General features: G+C 43.2%; 1 protein-coding gene across 1 annotated transcript in view; it reads left to right on the forward strand.

The window, feature by feature from the left end:
• KAT6B (lysine acetyltransferase 6B) overlaps nucleotides 1–18,066 on the forward strand; it is a 226,720-nt gene that overhangs the window by 25,816 nt on the left and 182,838 nt on the right. Inside the window, exon 2 of the mRNA XM_082673136.1 lies at nucleotides 7,078–7,174. The gene's annotated coding sequence lies outside the window, so the exon portion shown is untranslated. The remainder of the gene's footprint in view (nucleotides 1–7,077; nucleotides 7,175–18,066) is intronic.

Below are 18,066 nucleotides of genomic sequence, written 5' to 3' on the forward strand. Positions count from 1 at the left end.
ATGCAATTCAGGTGATTTTGATGCAGAATCCTTTTAAACTCCTCGGTAGTGCTTAGCCACCCTTCCAGGTGTCTGGAGACTTTGAAATGAACCCACTTTTTGCTAGCTCACGACTTAGCCTCACTCTGCCTCCGGTTCCTCTTTGCAAAAGTCCCTTCCTGGAAGAATTCTTCCGTGAATGGTGAGTCCAATGTATGAAGACTTGGCCCGGGCCTGGCATGTGGCAGGGCTCAGTAAATGATGGATGTTCATTAACCCTGAAGGTCTCAAGTTCTGGGGTGAGGGAGAACTTCACCCTCCTAGACCCCTGGAGGGCTCTGCCTCCCTCCTAGACTCATCTCTGCCCATGCTCCCCATCTTGGGCAAGTCACTTAACCCCTCAGAGCCTTAATTTCATCATCTGTAAACTGGTATTAATAATCCCTACTTTACAGGGCTGTTGGAAAAATTAAAAATGGCATATAAAATGCCCAGGACAGTGCCCAGAATGTGGTAGGCAAACTGAGCAGTTGTGTTTTTAATTCTGGAGAAGCTGAAACTTGAAGTTCAGAAGCTCTTCTCACTAGGCAGCCACAGATCCTGGGCAGTCCTGGGGCATCTCCTATTTCCCCTCCCAGTGCCTAGAACAATCCTGGACATACAGACCTTCAGTAAACTTTGATCAGTTCATGTTTCTTTCCAGTGTAATAGACAATTCTTACATTTTGTCAGCACCTCCAAAGAAGCCACAAAACTGGACAACTATTTTTATTATTTTATTTAATAGGTGTTTGTACAGAGCTTACAATATGTAAGGCCCTGTTCTAAGTGCTTTATGTTAATTAACTCATTGCATCTTCATAATAACCCCATGAGGTAGATACTATTATTATTCCCATTGTCTAAATGGGGAAACTAAGCTAAAGGACAGCCCTATACGGAGTGAATTAAACCCTCCACGTGTGTTGCTTTCAGAATAGTGGAACGAGACACCTGGAAAGAAGGTGCTACAGCCTTCTCAAAGCTTTCTGTCTCTGATTGAGTGGCTTAATACGAGAGGAAAATAACCTTTTGAATTGAAAATCATATTCTTCAACAATATTAATTGTAAAAATTTTTTATATTTTATTTATTTTTGGCTGCATTGAGTCTTTGTTGCTGTGCACAGGTTTTCTCTAGTTGTGTCAAGTGGGGGCTGTTCTTTGTTGTGGTGCATGGGCTTCTCATTGAGGTGGCTTCTCTTGTTGTGGAGCATGGGCTCTAGGCATGCAGGCTTCAGAAGTTGCGGTGTATGGGCTCAGTAGTTGTGGCTTGCGGGCTCTAGAGCACAGGCTCGGTAGTTGTGGCCCACGGGCTTAGTTGCTCCACAGCATGTGGGATCTTCCTGGACCAGGGCTCAAACCTGTGTCCCCCGCATTGGCAGGTGGATTCTTAACCACTGCACCACCAGGGAAGTCCCAAAAATTCTTATATTTTAAAACCCATCCTACCACATCATAACAATTGAGGTGGCTACTGTAAAAACTAACAAATAAATTGCAAACAACATGAGAAGCATTGGTGAGAATGTGGAGAAATTGGAACCCTTGTGGTGCACTGTTGGTGAGAATGGTGTAGTCGCTATGGAAAACAGTATGGCAGTTCCTCAAAAAATTAAAAAATAGAATTACCATTTGATCCAGCAATTCCACTTCTGGGGACTTAAAGAAATAGTTGTATATCCATATTCATAGCAGCATTATCACTATAGCCAAAAAATAGAAGCAACTCAAGAAAATATAATATATCCCTACAATGGAGTGTTAATCCATCCTTTAAAAGGAGGGAAGTTCTGACACAGGCTACAAGATGGATGAACCTTGAGGACAGTATGCTAAGTGAAGTAAACCAGACACAAAAAGACAAATACAACATTGTAAATCAGCTATACTTCAATAAAAAATTAAATTAAAAAAATTTAAAAAGACAAATACTGTATAATTCCACTTATATGAGGTAACTTCATAATCAAATTTATCAAGATGGAAAATAGAATGGTGGTTGCCGGGACCTGGGGGGCAGGGTGAAATAGGAAGGTATTATTTAATAGGTATAGAGTTCAATCTTGCAAGATATGAATGTAATTAATGCCACAGAACAGTACACTCAAAAGTGGTTAGGATGGTAAATTTTGTTATATGTATTTTACCACAATAATAATAATAATAAATTTTTAAAAGAGAAAATAAGCTACTTATGTGATGGTAGAAGAATGGACCGTAGGCGCCAGGAGACAATGCCTTGTCCATTCTATTCATTATCGTGTGTACTCAAACAGCGCCTGGGCTTGTTGTAACTACTTAGATAGTGGATGAATAAACGAACATTAGAAAACAAATCCTCCTGCTAACTCCTGTAGCCCATTAGGGAACCCTACAAGATATGGAAAGTAGTGTTGGGAGGAATGGAGAGGAAAAAGTGGAGTCAAGTTCAAGGCCAGTTATTCCAGCCACACTTGAGCCAGGGAAGAGCCGGCTAAAAGGCCCTTGCTGAGGTTGGGAGGTTTCCCTGACTGGGAAGCAGATAGAAGCTGGCGCTCAAGAAACTGATCTCTGTCTGCGTCTGTTGGCCCCACCAGCCTCCCAGGGGCTCTCAAGAGGGACTGAGATGTTACCCAGGACTCCTCTCTCACTTCCCCACTCCTCAACAGTCACCATGACTTTTCCGTGAGGCCTCCATCGCACCTCTAACTGATCCTTCCTTTCTACCTTACTGCTACTGGCCTGTAGCAAAGTGGTTTCTAGTCTGTCTCCTCACCTCTAATCCTTCTCTGCTCCAACCCAAATTATACAAAGTAATCTTTCTAAAATCAGTTTTCATACTTTAACAAAATCAATAATGAGCCTCATCCTCTACCTACTAAAATCTAACTTTAGATATTTAGAGGACTCCATGGAACTCCATCCTTTCCCAACTGACAAGCAGGTGGTGCTTCCTCTTACCCTACCTATCCTAGGATTTGGGGTGTTTTTTTTTCTTTTACTTTTTATTATGGAATATTCTAACATATGCAAGAGTAGAGAGTACAAAGGATCCCCTGTAGACCCATCCCGTAGCTTCAGCGTTTGTCAACATATGGTCAGTCTTGCTGCATCTGTACCCCAACGACTCCCTGACCCCAGACACTACCATTTTTTTGATTCATGGGCTTTTTAATTCTTTGTTTTCTTCCCTGATTTTCAAATAATATTTCTTATAAAAATGTCAAACATCACAAATGTACAGAACAAAGAATGTGAAAGCCTCCCATAATCCCACATTCCTCAGATAATAATCATTGTTCATAGTTTAGTGTAGGTGTTTTTCAGATTTTTTTTGCTGTAAATATATTAACATATAAACTAGTTAATATTTTTCACAATATTAATAACCATATTTAATCTGGTTTGCAGATTGTTTTTCCATTTTAATAATATATATTGGACAGGTTCCATATTAGATCATGTAGATCTGAGGCAGGAGACAGATGGGCCCCCAGGACAAATGGTTTGAGTTCATTCCTTGTGGACAGATACTCCAAGACTGGAATAACAGGACAATTAAGAGAGGCGGCTGGGCCCTGCCCAGATAGAAGATAAGAGACCACATATTCCTCATTCTCAAAGTCAGAAGACCTCTCCGACTACACATGTGCAGAAAGGCTCCTTGGAGGTCAAAAGGGAAGTGATTCCAGCTAATGCTCACTTACCCATAGGCCTCTTTGGTAGAATCCATCTTGGCTAAGAGATGCACGCGCACACATGGGAAAATCCTGAGCTGTACCAAATACCGACTTTGAACCAGGCAAATCAAAATGACTGACCAAAGGAAACCCAGAAGAAATGCCCCATAAAAGTGATTCAGACTGCCACTAGGGGGCGACACTGTCTCTCTGAGCCCATCCGTGTGTCTATCCACACGTATTGTACCCTTTTTTCTCTTAATAAATACTTTACTTGTTTCACTACTGTGGGAATTCTTTTTCAGCAAAGCCATAGGGCCAGTGCCTTGTCACTGACCACTGGTCTAGTGGCTAGGATTTGGTGCTCTCACCACTGCGACCCGACCTCTATCACTGGCCGGGAACTGAAACCCTGCTTCAAGCTGCTGCAGGCTGAGGCCACCCGAGATCAGATCCACCTTGTTCTTTTTAACAGCCAGATTGTATTATACTATATGCTGTGCCATATTCTATCAGGTTGGCCAAAAAAGTTTGTTTCTGTAACATCTTAGGGAAAAACCCAAATGAAATTTTTGGCCAACCCAATATTTAACCAGCCCCTATAGATGGACAGTTGAGAGAGCAGTTTCCATCTTTTCATCGTTACAAAAAGGTTACAGTGAACATGCTTTTACATGTTTCTGCACTTGTGTAAGTATTTCTATAGGAAAGAGTCCCAGAAGTGGAATTGCTTGGTCCTCAGATGAAGGCATCTTAAGTTTAAACAGATGCTGTAAAATGTATGAAAAGTGTATAACAGTACTTATTTTGCCATATTCTTGCATATAATTAATCTTTCTCATCTTTGCCAAGCTAATAAATTTAAACAATTTCATTTTGATTTAAATTTTTAAAATTCTGAGTTTAAGCCTCTTTCCTTCTATTAATCAAGTATCAAAATTCCTGGGAGGGGGGGCTTCCCTGGTGGCACAGTGGTTGAGAGTCCGCCTGCCGATGTGGGGCGCGTGGGTTCGTGCCCCGGTCCAGGAGGATCCCACATGCCGTGGAGCGGCTGGGCCCGTGAGCTGTGGCCGCTGGGCCTGCACATCCGGAGCCTGTGCTCCTCAGCGGGAGAGGCCACAACAGTGAGAGGCCCGCGTACCGCAAAAAAAAAAAAGTCCTGGGAGGGGGTGGATGGAGAAGGCGCGTTACTGGCAGAGGAAAAAGGGGGAGAGAGAGCCTGAGCCTGGAGAGGTGGGCAGGTTCTAGGTGGCAGGTGTGTTGAGCTTCAGGTTGATATAGCTGGACTATACTACAAGTTAGAAGGTTCGAACCAAAGAGTGACGAGGTCCAGTTCTCTGCATTCAGACTTGGTGTCCTTGAGTAGAGCCTGAAAGCCCACAGCCTGCCTCTGCCTTTATTTCTGGGAGGAGACTTTCTCCAGAAAAGCCTGACTTCAGACCACCAACTCCTTCCCCTCAGCCTTCCCCCTTCAAATGCACCAGGGCTCAAGCAGGGTTTCAGCCAGAGATGGACTTTGGGCTCATCTTAAGATTGAGACACTTAAATCATTAGTAGAAGACACTTTTGTAAAACTGTAATACCTGAATTTCTATATTTCTCAATGTGTAAAATAATTAATAGCAACCAAAACTATTTTTTGCATAGGACCTGAATTCAGAAAATTCAGTGTGTAGCCACTAAATTCATCCACTTTGTCAACCAACATTTCCCAGACGTTTCCTGAGTGGTACCAGGTATTGTTGCTAGATCCAGAGATACAAAGGAGAATAAGAGAGATTTGGAACAACTTCTATTTCAAAATAAACTGTCAATATCCAATATTATAAACAGATACAAAAAATAGAACTGACAAAAAGAGAATGAGTCAGCAAGAGAGACTCCCTGATCTGTGTTCAAAGGAATAAACACTAAATGCAAAAAAAAAAAAAATTTTTACCATGTTTAAAGATTACCAAAAGCAGATAGTGCAAGAATACAGAAAATAATGTTTTAGACAGTCAGCTGCAAGTGAATATGAACTATAATGAAAAAAAACTTGTTTCAAAATGCAACTCATCTGATAACTTGGTTGTAATATACAAGAATCATGAGCAATTAAAAATATTTTTATCAAAAATGTATAACCTGAATCTAATCTTAGAGAAACATCAGACAAACCCAAACTGAAGGAAATTCTACAAAACAACTGGCCGGTAATCTTTGAAAACATCAAGATCATAAAGACTAGGTTGATTAAAGATGTTAAAAATAAATAAATAAATAAATAAAAAGAAAAATAAAAATAGTTTACAGTAAAAAAAAAAGACTAGGTTGAGGAACTCTTCCAGATTAAAAGAAATTAAGAAGACAAAACAACTAAATGCAACCAAGAATGGATCCTTGTCTGGGAAAGAAAGAGCTATTGAGGGCTTTCTTGGGGCAATTAGTAAAATTTGAATATGAACTCCAGATTAGATAACAGTAATTTAACAATGTTAAATTTTCTGAATTTAATAACTGTACTGTGATTATTTAAAAGGATGTCTTTACTGTTAGCAGCAAAGATGAAAATATTTAGGGGTAAAAGTCTACTATTTGCTCTCAAATAGTTCATTAAAGAGATAATAATAGTATATATTGTATAGATAGTGATAAAGCAAATGTAGCAATAATAAGAACAACTGGTGAAAATAGATGAGGAGCGTTGGGAGTTCACGGAATTGTTTTTGCAACTTTTCTGTAAATTTGACTTTTTTTCAAAATAAGAAGTGAAAAATAAAAAAGCCTTGGGAATTGCCTGGCCGTCCAGTGGTTAGGGCTCCGGGGATTAAGATTCTGCAAGCCACGCAGAGTGGCCAAAACAATAAATAAAAATTAAAAAGCCTTTAAGATATGTAAAGATATAAAGAAATTTCTCTGTCTTTAGAGAGACATCTCTGAAGATGTCTCTGGTATGGGAGGGTTATTGTTTAGACTGGGTCCATCATGCTTTCTGGGAAGAAGGGGCTAACCATTCGAGTAAAGCAGAATTGGATGCCCTAACACAGCCCTCTGATGTCCCTTGTTCATGGAGTGCAGCTGTTAGAAAAGAAACGATACCAATGGCTGAGCTCCAAAATGAAATCAGCTTTGGGGACAAGGTTTATCTTTGTACCTCTGCCCAATTTTGCCCCTGAACAGCAAGCAGTATGTGAGACCCTGGCAGCAATTCCTAACCTGGCCCACCTCTGCCAAAGGCTGAAAGTTGTCTGTACTCTCTTCCTTTTCCTTTTTTTTAAACTTGAATTTTCTTGTTCCTTCCCCGTGAGGCCAGGAATGCTCTGAAGTTTCCATAGATTGGAGTTAATCATTTGCATAACACAATCTGGGCCACCCTGTTCTTTTCTGGTGGAAAGGAACTTTGCTTTTCCTTGTAGGTCCCTGAGAAGATAAGTTGTGGGTCTTCTGAAGCTGCCCCAGGCCCTGCGGATGGAGATTTGCCCACCAGCTCGCTCAGCAGGGAGCCAGAGCACAGTGAGTCCCCCGCGGGCTGGGAGAGTCTGTCCTGCTTGGGGCTAGACTGGGTGGGACTGGGCCAGGTGGGAGGCTGTGGGTGGACTTGTCAACTCTCAGTGTGACCTTGAACGTTGAGGCTACTCCTCTGAGGCTGGGATAATATTTTGAAAATTCACTACATTTTCATTACAAGTTGACCATGACTGTTTCATGGAAGAAGCTGATAGGTCAGGAGAATATTTTTCCCTTGTGTACTATGCAGATTTACCTAGGAGGCATGGGTTCTTGGCACTCACTCACTAAGTGGAACTACAGTCACTAACCAGGTATCTTTTGGGTGCCTGCCAGAGGTTCAAGTGGTCAGGGTTCCTGCCCTTAAGGAGCTCAGAAAGAGGGAGAAGCGTCAATGTGTTAGGACAATACACTGTGTCATAGCAGAGAAAGAGCAGTTACCTAGAACCTTGACAATATGTTTTTTTATTTTAAAGCTGAATGGCAAAAGCCACAAAAAAATTAAAAGATAAGTGATAAACTAAAGGAAAAGGATTTGCATATGTGTCAACTGAAGAGCTAAATGAATGCAAAAAAAAAAAAAGGCCTATTACTCAATAGAAACTGAGGCCAAAGCAGACAATTCAATGAAAAGGAAACACAAATGGCTGTTAAACATATGAAAAGGTGTTCAACCTCACTCATAATAAGAGAAATGCAAATTGAAATTTCTACAGGATACCACTTTCACCTTGGCCAAAAACGAAGGTTGATAATGTTGTTGTGGAGAGCTGCAGAAACAGGCCCTCTGATATTTCTGTCAGAGTGTGCACTGGAACAACCTCTGTGGGGCAAGTTGGCCATAGCTGCAAATTTTTAAATGCACATCTTTGACCCAACAATTCCAATGTTAGGCACTTATCTTGCAGACGCGTGTGTCTTGCGAAATGTTACACTGTTAAGTGAAAAAAGCAAGGTACAGAACCGTGCATTATCATATGCTATTGTTACCAAGTCCAAGCTCACTCTGCTCCCCTCACGACAGGCCAATAAATTGGAGACGAGGTGTGGAGGCAAGGAATACGACTTTATTTGGAAAGCCAGCAGACCGAGAAGATGGCAGACTAGTGTCTCTGAAAAACCATCTTATTGGGGTTTGGATGCCAGTTTCTTTCATAGCACAGAGAAGGGGAGGAGATGAGGAAGTAAAGTAAAAAGGTCATAAGTTTTGCAAATATCACCTGGAATGGGCAGCCTTGGGGAGGGGATGTGTTAATTTCTTCTTTCTGTAGCCATCCACAGGTGGAACAGGGTCCGGATATTTCCCTGAACAAAGGCACTTTGGTTTAACATTCAGGCAGAGGGGCAGGGTTCCCCAAGGCAGGCCATTATGTATAGACAGTATCCTTTTAGTGAACAAAAGAAGCTGAAAGCAAAGGTTAAAGTAAAAGAAACAGGTCCAACATGTAATCGGATTTGGCTCTTCCCTGTTATACTATCAATCGAGTTTATATCTAAAACCACGTGGCTGTACCATAACTTTCTTAACTTTTCCCCTAATGCTGGGTGCGGTGTTTCCATGTTTTTATGATTATAGGTAATGCTGGATAGACATCTTTTGTGCATGAATCTTTGCCTACATTTCAGATTATTTCTTTAGGACAGTCCAGATTACTGCCTCAAAGAGAATTTATGATAACAACCACTACAGCTACCATCCCTGTTTGTTAAGCAGCCTGTATTTTTTCCTTTCATCCTCACAACAGCCCTGTGAGGTAGGGAGAAGCATCCCATTTTTCTCATCCTTGAGGAAAGGGGCTTAAAGGAGGCCAAGTGACTTGTCCTGGGGTACACAACTGGAATGGTGAGGATCAGGACTCACATCTGCTTGACTCCCACGCCCCAGCTTTAGAGTCCGCTCAACTGCGTGGGGCATTTTTAAGGCTCTTGATAAACGTTGTCAAATTACTTTCCAGAAACTTCGCATCAGTTTACGGTCCCAGAGAGAGTGCTAAGCTTGCCACACCCAGGCCAATGTGGGGGGATTCCATATTTTCATTTTGCTAATTCAGAAGGGAAGAAAAATAGGGTCTCACATGTCTTTTTTTAAATATAAATTTATTTATTTATTTGTTTATTTTTGGCTGCATTGGGTCTTTGTTGCTGTGCGCGGGCTTTCTCTAGTTGTGGCGAGCGGGGGCTACTCTTCATTGCAGTGCGCGGGGCTTCTCACTGCGGTGGCTTCTCTTGTTGCGGAGCACAGGCTCTAGGCGCACGGGCTTCAGTAGTTGTGGTGCACGGGCTCAGCTGCTCCGCGGCATGTGGGATCTTCCCGGACCAGGGATCAAACCCGTGTCCCCTGCATTGGCAGGCGGATTCTTAACCACTGAGCCACTCAGGGAAGCCCCTCATATGTCTTCAATAACTAGTAGATCTGAACATTTTTCATAGGTTTATTAGCTATTTGTACTTTTCCTCTTTTTTTAACTGTTCATGTTAGACTATGTATTATTTAAAATATATCAAACTTTCTTTAAAATGTATCATGTCAATTCTTATCTAGTCTCAGTCAAAACACTGGCTCATGTGGGCAAAAGTGGCAGCCGAGGCAAGGTGGTGGGTTGTTCCAGCTCCTGTGTCCTTGGCTTTACACGGGAGGTCCAAATCCAGGAGGTTTATGGGACCTCCGTGGGAGAAATCGGGCACATTCAGATTGAGAAAGGTGGCAGCAAGGAGTTGGATGTGATGCTTAAAAAAACCCACACTACAATGTCCCAGCTACGCATTTATTGCTTTCTGCTAGAGCAATAAATGTCTGGGGTCATCCTCACTGAAATGGATCTTTCCTTCTGCATGATGGCTGATGTCAGGCTGGTGATGACGCTCTGGCTGGCACCCCCCAGAGGCAGGCACATTTTCAGCACAGACAGAGCTCCTCCAGGTGGGAACCTGCCAGTTTCCAGAACCTTCTGCCTGATTTCCTTTCTTCCTTCTGTGCAGGCCACTGGGGTCATGTCCAGCCGGAGGAAAAATGCTGGGCGCGGGCTCCCCGATGGCGGAGGCACAGAGGCCACGCCAGGCCCAGGTCCTGCCGGGCTGGCCCTTCCCGGGGAGGTGGTGGCGCAGGGCGTGGGGCTCCCCGAGGCAGCCCGGCGGGGAAGGGAGGCCGAGGCACCGGGCACAGGGAGGGCTCCTATCAGCGCCTGCTGCTCGCTGCAAGTTTGGTGCGCCTGACAGCGGCCCTTCAGCAGGGTGAATTCTTTCAGAAAGGGACTCATTCACACGCTGCCAAGACATCCGCGGCCTAGTCTTGAATTCACACAAAAAATTAAAAACGGAACAGCAGCCGGGCTAATTTAGCAACTTGCAGAGATGCCCCTGATGCTCCTTCGCGCCGAGAAGGGGCCTTCCGCCTCCGGGAGGTCTCACCGGAGTTATTTTGAGTCCTGCGACTCTGGGCCTGCCGGTGACAGCTGAGTGACTTAGCTGGCACCGTGGGACGCTGAATGACAAAGGCACAGAACATCGCCCGGTGGCTGGCAGGTGAGGCCGCGGCGGGCGCCACTGCGCCCAGGAGCCTCCGCCCCAGCACCCGTCTGCGGAAGCTTCGTGTCCTCGCTCGCGGCGTCGCTCCTTCCTCCTCTCTCTAAAAAAACTCTTGTCGGAATTAAATGAGAGGCTTTGGCACGCCGAAAAGTGGTTGTTCCGGAGTCCTCACGGCCTGGAAGTGGTCGGGCCTCTGGCCTCCCTGAGGCCTGGCCTGGGCGGTTCTTCTTTGTCACTGCCAGCAGCACCTTCTCTTTCTCCGTTCCATCGAGTGCCAGGACTCTTTGCTTCTGCCTCAGAGGCCGCTTTGCCTTCCGAGCCTCCTGCCTTCGCGCCTTCCCTTCCTTGGTGGAGCCAGCCTCCTCTCTGGCCAAGAGCCTCCGGCGTCGGTGCCTGGGTGAGGTCATGGGTGCCGCAGTGTAGCTTCTGGTTTGCGGGAGGGCGCCATGTGGGCAGTGTGAGGAGGGCAGGTTGCTCAGTACCTGCCTGGACTCCTGAACAGCCCCGCGGGACCACCCTCATGGGGCAGTGGCTGTAGCCCTGGGCTTTGAGTTCAGACCTCACTGACAGGCACGGAAAGGGAATTCTGACCTCCTGCCAACCACTCAATACCTCAGGGCCACAGTTTCCTTGTCTGTAAAATGGGGGATAATAGCAGTATTTAAAAAGGATTTTTGTGAGGGTCAAATGAGCCAATTCAGGGAAATCACTTAGCCCTGTAAGTACTCCATAAGTGGTAGCTATTATTAATAATATTGTTAGGCCAAGCACACAAAAGCCATGCTCAGCCAACATGCTCCCGCAGTCCACTTCAACATCCCTTATTCCCCCACTGTTTATCCTAAGAGGTTTTGAGTAGAGCCACAGAATTACACAACACCATGCCCAACGATTGAGTCCCCTACTCCTTTAATTGACAGGAACAAAATGCACTTCTCCTAGCCACCTTGCAAATCAGCTCCTAGGTCGTTTGTCATTTCTTAGAGCTCCAAGAGTAGGCCGAGAAGCTGCAAAAAGGGCACTGAATGGACTGGGGCAGAATTTCTTTCCCTTAAGAAGCAGACATTTTTCCATTTTTGAGTTTCAACAAACTCAACTTACAGTGGTGACAAAGTTAATTATTTGGAAGCCAAAAAGCTAATCACTAAGGTGATTCCAACTTAAGTTCTACTGTGTTCAGAAACACAGTAGATTCTAGCCTGAGAATGACACTACCGCCCCAGGCTTTCACAGCTTTTTTGGTTTGTTTGTTTTTTTTTTTGCAGTACGCGGGCCTCTCACTGTTGTGGCCTCTCGCATTGCGGAGCACAGGTTCCAGACGCGCAGGCTCAGCGGCCATGGCTCACAGGCCCAGCCGTTCTGCGGCATGTGGGATCTTCCCGGACCAGGGCACGAACCTGTGTCCCCTGCATCGGCAGGCGGACTCTCAACCACCGCGCCACCAGGGAAGCCCCACAGCTTTTATTTAATGAAGAAACTGATCCACTTTTTAATTCTCTTCATCTCACCAACAGTTTTACTAAAGCATTCTGGGGGAAGTCCAACATAATGTGATATATCTGATATACCACGGCCAATGGGCAGTCAGCTGGGGTGCTTGGAGAAAAGGATAATTAGGAGGGAAGTGCTTTTACCTCAAGGACACAGTTACTGAGATTTTAAAAAGGTATTTGTAAAGTACTGCATTTAGGGAATATATTAATTTAGGTTCTCCAACTCTACTACCTGCTGTAGTAGACAAACTTCAACACACATCTCTTCGGCTTAACACAACAAAATTTATTTCTCCTGTTACACATTCAAACCAATTGTGGGATTGGGGGAATCTGCTCCATTCATTCACTCAGGGGTCCAGGCTGATAATGGCTCTGCCGAATTGTACAATGGCTTCTCATCTGTAAACGCATGGCTTCTGAGATGCTTCTGCAGAGAAAGAGAGAATGGAGAACAACCACCCTGGTTCTTAACTTCCTTGACCCAAAAGTAGTACATACCACTTCTGCTAATAGTCCATTGGCTGAAACTAGCCACATGATCTAACCTAACTGAAAAGAAGGCTATGAAAATAGGGGAGGATAGGTAATACTTGGTGAACACTAATCTCTCTGCCATAGGTTGAGATACTACAAACTACAAATAAATTGAACTTGGAGTTGTTATTTTAGGTCATCAGTTGTGATTCAGGAAACAAAACAGGAGCCATTATAGACTATTTACTAAAGGTTATCATTCGATATGTGGCATTGCAATGGAAAGAAAATGGAAGATATCAGTCCCAACCAGTAGATATGCCAAGTCACATCAGCCGCTGAAGTGAGCCACATGGAGCAGAATAATAGGTCACAAACTCCAGAAGTGGGTAGCTAAAACAGTTGTGGGAGTAGAGAGAGTGGTTTCAAGTATCTCTCTCTCTCTCTCTCTCTCTATATATATATATGTGTGTGTGTGTGTGTGTATATATATATACACACACACACACATAGCAGAGAAAAACCAAATGTAAAATATAATAAATGTAGTATATAATAAATAAAACACACCCACTGATCAAATGCTGAAACGTTAAATGTTTAAAGACACTCCCCAACAAATACATAGCTTAGAAAAAGTGGTTTTAGATTAGGTGACAGGAAGTACAATTTTACAGTGGTTAGGGAATGTATTCATCCAACCATCATATATTTAATGAATGCCTATGATGTATATCACACTATACAAGAAACATTTAAACTTATGAGGTTTACAGTCTAATTTATGAATTTTATAAGAGGTTTTAGATAAGCAGATAACAGATCCTTAACCTTTTTACTCAACATAATTTTTTTTTTTTAGTTGCGGCATGTGGGCTTCTTAGTTGTGGCATGCAAACTCTTAGTTGCAGCATGCATGTGGGATCTAGTTTCCCGACCAGGGATCAAACCCGGGCTGCCTGCATTGGGAGCGCAGAGTCTTACCCACTGGACCACCAGGGAAGTTCCATCAACATCATTTATTAATACCATGTGCAACGCAATTTGGGGAATATAAAGATAAACCCAATCCCAACTCTGAAGGAGTTTCTGGCCAAGGTTGTTATGATCAAGCTCAACCATGGTCTCCCACAAGCAGTCTTGTTACTAATACCGGGAAAGATATGGAGCTGGTTAAATGGCTCACCAGGCTGATCCTCTTGGCCGTCTTTGGGATGTTTTTAACTTGCTAACTTGAATGATTGGATGTGGACTGAATTGAGGACCTTATAGATGAAAAGGCTAATTCAGGCCCTCTGTCTGCAGTTCTGTTAAAAAATTGGAGTATTTCCAGACATGGAATGATTATCATACATGCAACCTGTCTGAGAAGTCTCAATATCCTAGTAAGTCCTAGTAAGTTGCTTTTTACTACTTCAGTTTCCCTAGCTGAAAATTTTACTGCAAACTTCAGTCACAACAGAAATATTGACTGAGGTAAAAAATTAGAATACACACCAACAGATTATATTTCAGTGTAAGGACCTACAACTAATTCTCCCCCTTTCCCCTCCTCTTTTTCTTTTTTTATTTTAAAGATTTATTTATTATTTATTTTATTTATTTTTGGCTGTGTCGGGTCTTAGTTGCAGCATGCGGGCTCTTCCTTGTGGTGCGTGGGTTTCTCTCTAGTTGTAGAGTGCAAGCTCCAGGATGCATGGGCTTTGTAGTTTGCGGCACGCGAGCTCTAGCTGAGGTGTGCTAGTTGCGGCCCACGGGCTTAGTTGCCCTGCGGCGTAGTGGGATCTTAGTTCCTTGACCAGGGATCGAACCCTCCTCGCCTGCATTGTAAGGCAGATTTTTTGCCACTGGACCACCAGGGAAGTCCCCCTCTTTTTCTTTATTATCCACACTTTCTATGACAGATATGTATAAAAATGTTATAATTTTAAAATGCGGTAGGAAATAAAGAAAGGTATTCAGCAGTTTCACTCTTTCATCAATTGTTTTAGACACTTTACATACAAGAATGATGACCTTTTGGGAATCACAGGGTAAGCCAATAATAAATTACAGAGAGCAGAGATTTGTAATTTACTGTTTAAATATGTTGTAGGATTTGGGGCCTGGCCAAGACTTTAGAGATGATGTAAAATAACTCTCTTGATTTAATCTATTCATTAACAAATATTTATTAAGCATCTGCTATGTACCAGGCATTGTACTAGGCTCTGAGGACAAAACTGTCCATACGGGGCTTACTGTCTCATTGAAAACCTGACTTTTAAGACATTGCCACTCTGTGATTTGTCCAAGGAAACATATTAGTTGGTGGCAGAGATGGATAAAAATCTGGTACCTACTTTTATTTTGGTGCTCTCTTCCATATTCCTTTGCCACTGCCCTTTTGAGCTATATATTTTCTTTCTGTATTAAAGATAGAATAAGAGAAAACCATCTTCAATTAATTGAGCACACTGAGTTGGGCATATTGGAGAAAATTGTTAATGATTAGATTGAACATGATCTGTATACTTCTTACCCCTGGAAAAGTGTAAAATAGTCCAGTGATTCCTAAATGCATTCTGGTCGGGTAGCCAGACTCAGAGGTAAAGTTTCACTCTCTGCCTTGAAATGGAAAAAAAAAAAAAGAGGAAGAGAGAAAATGTACATGTTGATGTAGAGTTATTCACTTTCATTTCATGGGCGGGACTATCCCTTATTCAGAGAGTTCTTTCTTTTATGGAATGATGCAGATAGTGGATGGCAATTAGTTCTTTTAAAAGATGTCCTTAAAAATAAATAAATAAAATAAAAGATGTCCTTATTATCAAAATTAAAAGTTGGCAACTTTGTCATTTTCCCCAATTTCAAAATCCAAAGGACTGGGAATCATTAAATTAAATATTGGGGTAGTTCAGTTTTTCTTTGGTATAGCCTAGTGCTAAAAACCGCGTCTTTATTAAGACTCCCTTAAGTCTCAAAACAATATCAAAAACATCCCTGAGAACTCTGTCCTCTCAGCAACATTTAGCTAATTTTATGATCTTTTACCACCCTCCTGTCTTCTTCAGAATTTCTCACTTGATGCTGAGGCATCCTCCTGGTAAATATAAACCAGTGGTTCTGTACTGTGATTGCACAAAGTGCTTAAAAAAGAATACTGATAATCAGGCCCCACCCCCAAATATTCTTAAGTGCCCTGAGGTGGGACTTGGTGCTAGGCAGATTCAAAAGTTCCTCAGGGCTGCCCTGGTAGCGCAGTGGTTGAGAGTCCGCCTGCCGATGCAGGGGACACGGGTTCGTGCCCCGGTCCGGGAAGATCCCACATGCCGCAGAGCGGCTGGGCCCGTGAGCCATGGCCGCTGAGCTTGCGCATCCGGAGCCTGTGCTCCACAACGGGAGAGGCCACAACAGTGAGAGGCCCACGTACAGCCAAAAACAAACAAAAGTTCCTCAGGTGATTCTAATGTGCAGCCAGGGATGGGGAACCACAGGTGTGGATGGTGTTTATTAAGTAGCTTCTATGTGTCAGGCTCTAGGGCAGTTGTACAGATGAACAAACCGGGCTAAGCAGTAGAAAAAAGCTCATTAGGAAAACAGACTGGCAAAATGTGACAACAGAGTGTAATAAGTGCTTTCTTTTATTCCGTAATTCAACAAATAATAACAGAGCACTTAACAAGTGCCAGAGCTGGAGTAAAGTTTTGCTTCAAGTCCTGTGGGCTACCTGCAGAGACCAGGGAAACTTAACAAAGAGCCTGCAGCCAAGCAGGGATTTGGAGGAATCTTTTTCCAAGGTCTTCGTCAGATAAGCTAAAGAGGGCGAGCAGGGCTGCAGAGGGAACAGCGTGTGCTGGGCCTGGAGGAGTGTGTGGGGCTGGGAGAAGCCGGAGATGAGATAATGGTTGGGTGCAGATGTGCATAGCCTTAGAGGTAGACTGAGGAGTGTAGACTTGGTCCAGAATGCATATAAAAGACACTAAAGGTTTTTTTAGCTGGAACAAATGGGGTAAGAGTGCAAAATACTGCTATTTAAAACAATGCATGCTTCTCACACACATTTATAGCTTGGATTTGCTAGCTTACTTAAACGAATGGTTTGACTGATCATCCCCCACCCCCTTTGCCCTTGACTGACAAAACCGCACTGTGACCTTGTTAGGATACAGTTTCCAGTCGTGTGGCAGGTGGAAGGACAGTATAGACCAATGGTTTTTAAGTGACTAATTGAATGTGAATAGAATTCATCATGGGCTGTGGCCTGGACAAATCAGTTCAGGGTCCCTGCTTGCTGCCTCCCTTACCCAATTTCTTTCAGAAGGACTTGTTAGTGAGTCTATGGATGTGATCCCTCTTATCAGAGTATTTGTCTGACTTGCTTCAGAGCAGGTAAGCAAACCCAAAAGATCAAACCCTCCAGGTTCCCTTCAGCTCCTGAAGCTACTCTGCATTCTTTTTTATCCTTCCTCAGGACTCAGGGACAAATAGGTCAGACCATGGAATCATCTCAGTACTAGGGACTATAACCTTCTGGCTAAGAAGCTCACAAAAGAAACATTCCTTTGCAGTTGGGAAAGAAGGGGATTCAGCCTAAGCCAGTGGTTATGGTCATAAGCTTCAAGCCAAGTCATGGGCTAAAAATGTAGATTTGGGAGCCTCACTATAGACCTACTGAATCAGAATCTGGGGTTAGGCCAAGGAACCTGTGTTTTAAGGACTCATTCCCAGATTATTTTGATGCCACTGATCTGTGGACCACACTGAGCAGTTCTGGTTGGTGCCCATTGGCAACTATTTTGGGGGAGGGAGGAGGACTGGTCAGATGGGCCCCTGGATTCGCAATCCTTCAGTACAGTCAGCTTTTAAATTTTGCACTATGCTTGGTTTTCAATTCAAGTTATTTCTAGGTTAACTTCTTAATTGAGCTGTTTAGCTCAGCCAAGGATTTGAGATACCACAGATAAAGAGAGAGGTTTAGGAGGAAGCATTAAGTATCTCCAGCTGTGTCTCTGTTATCCTTTCCAGCCCCACTTATCTGAAGAGCCAGGATTTCTCAAAGGACAAGTAACCTTGGAGGGAAGTATCATTGGGAAAGCAACACAGTACCTTTCCTTGCCATGCCCATTAGAGAACTATGTTTGTTAAGAAAAGAACCTCAAAAGACACATCAAGATGTTGTATAAAGATACTTCCCTCTTCTGTGTTTGCCAGCTCCTGGGATTACAGGAGCACAAGTTTAGACAAATAAGACCCATTTCTATCTAAGGTATCTGTTCAGGTCTTGATGCACTGGAAATCCATGTGGCTAACTCATTAGTGATAACAAGTGTTAGATGCTCATAAATCTTCCACAATTCATTGGCTGAAGACATCTTAAATGTGGACTTATGGGTTTTATTGTCTTTGGTTGCTTCTTTAGCA

This window comes from Grampus griseus, assembly GCF_964374135.1.
Source record: "Grampus griseus genome assembly, chromosome: 16".
In the NCBI taxonomy this organism is placed as follows: Eukaryota; Metazoa; Chordata; class Mammalia; order Artiodactyla; family Delphinidae; genus Grampus; species Grampus griseus.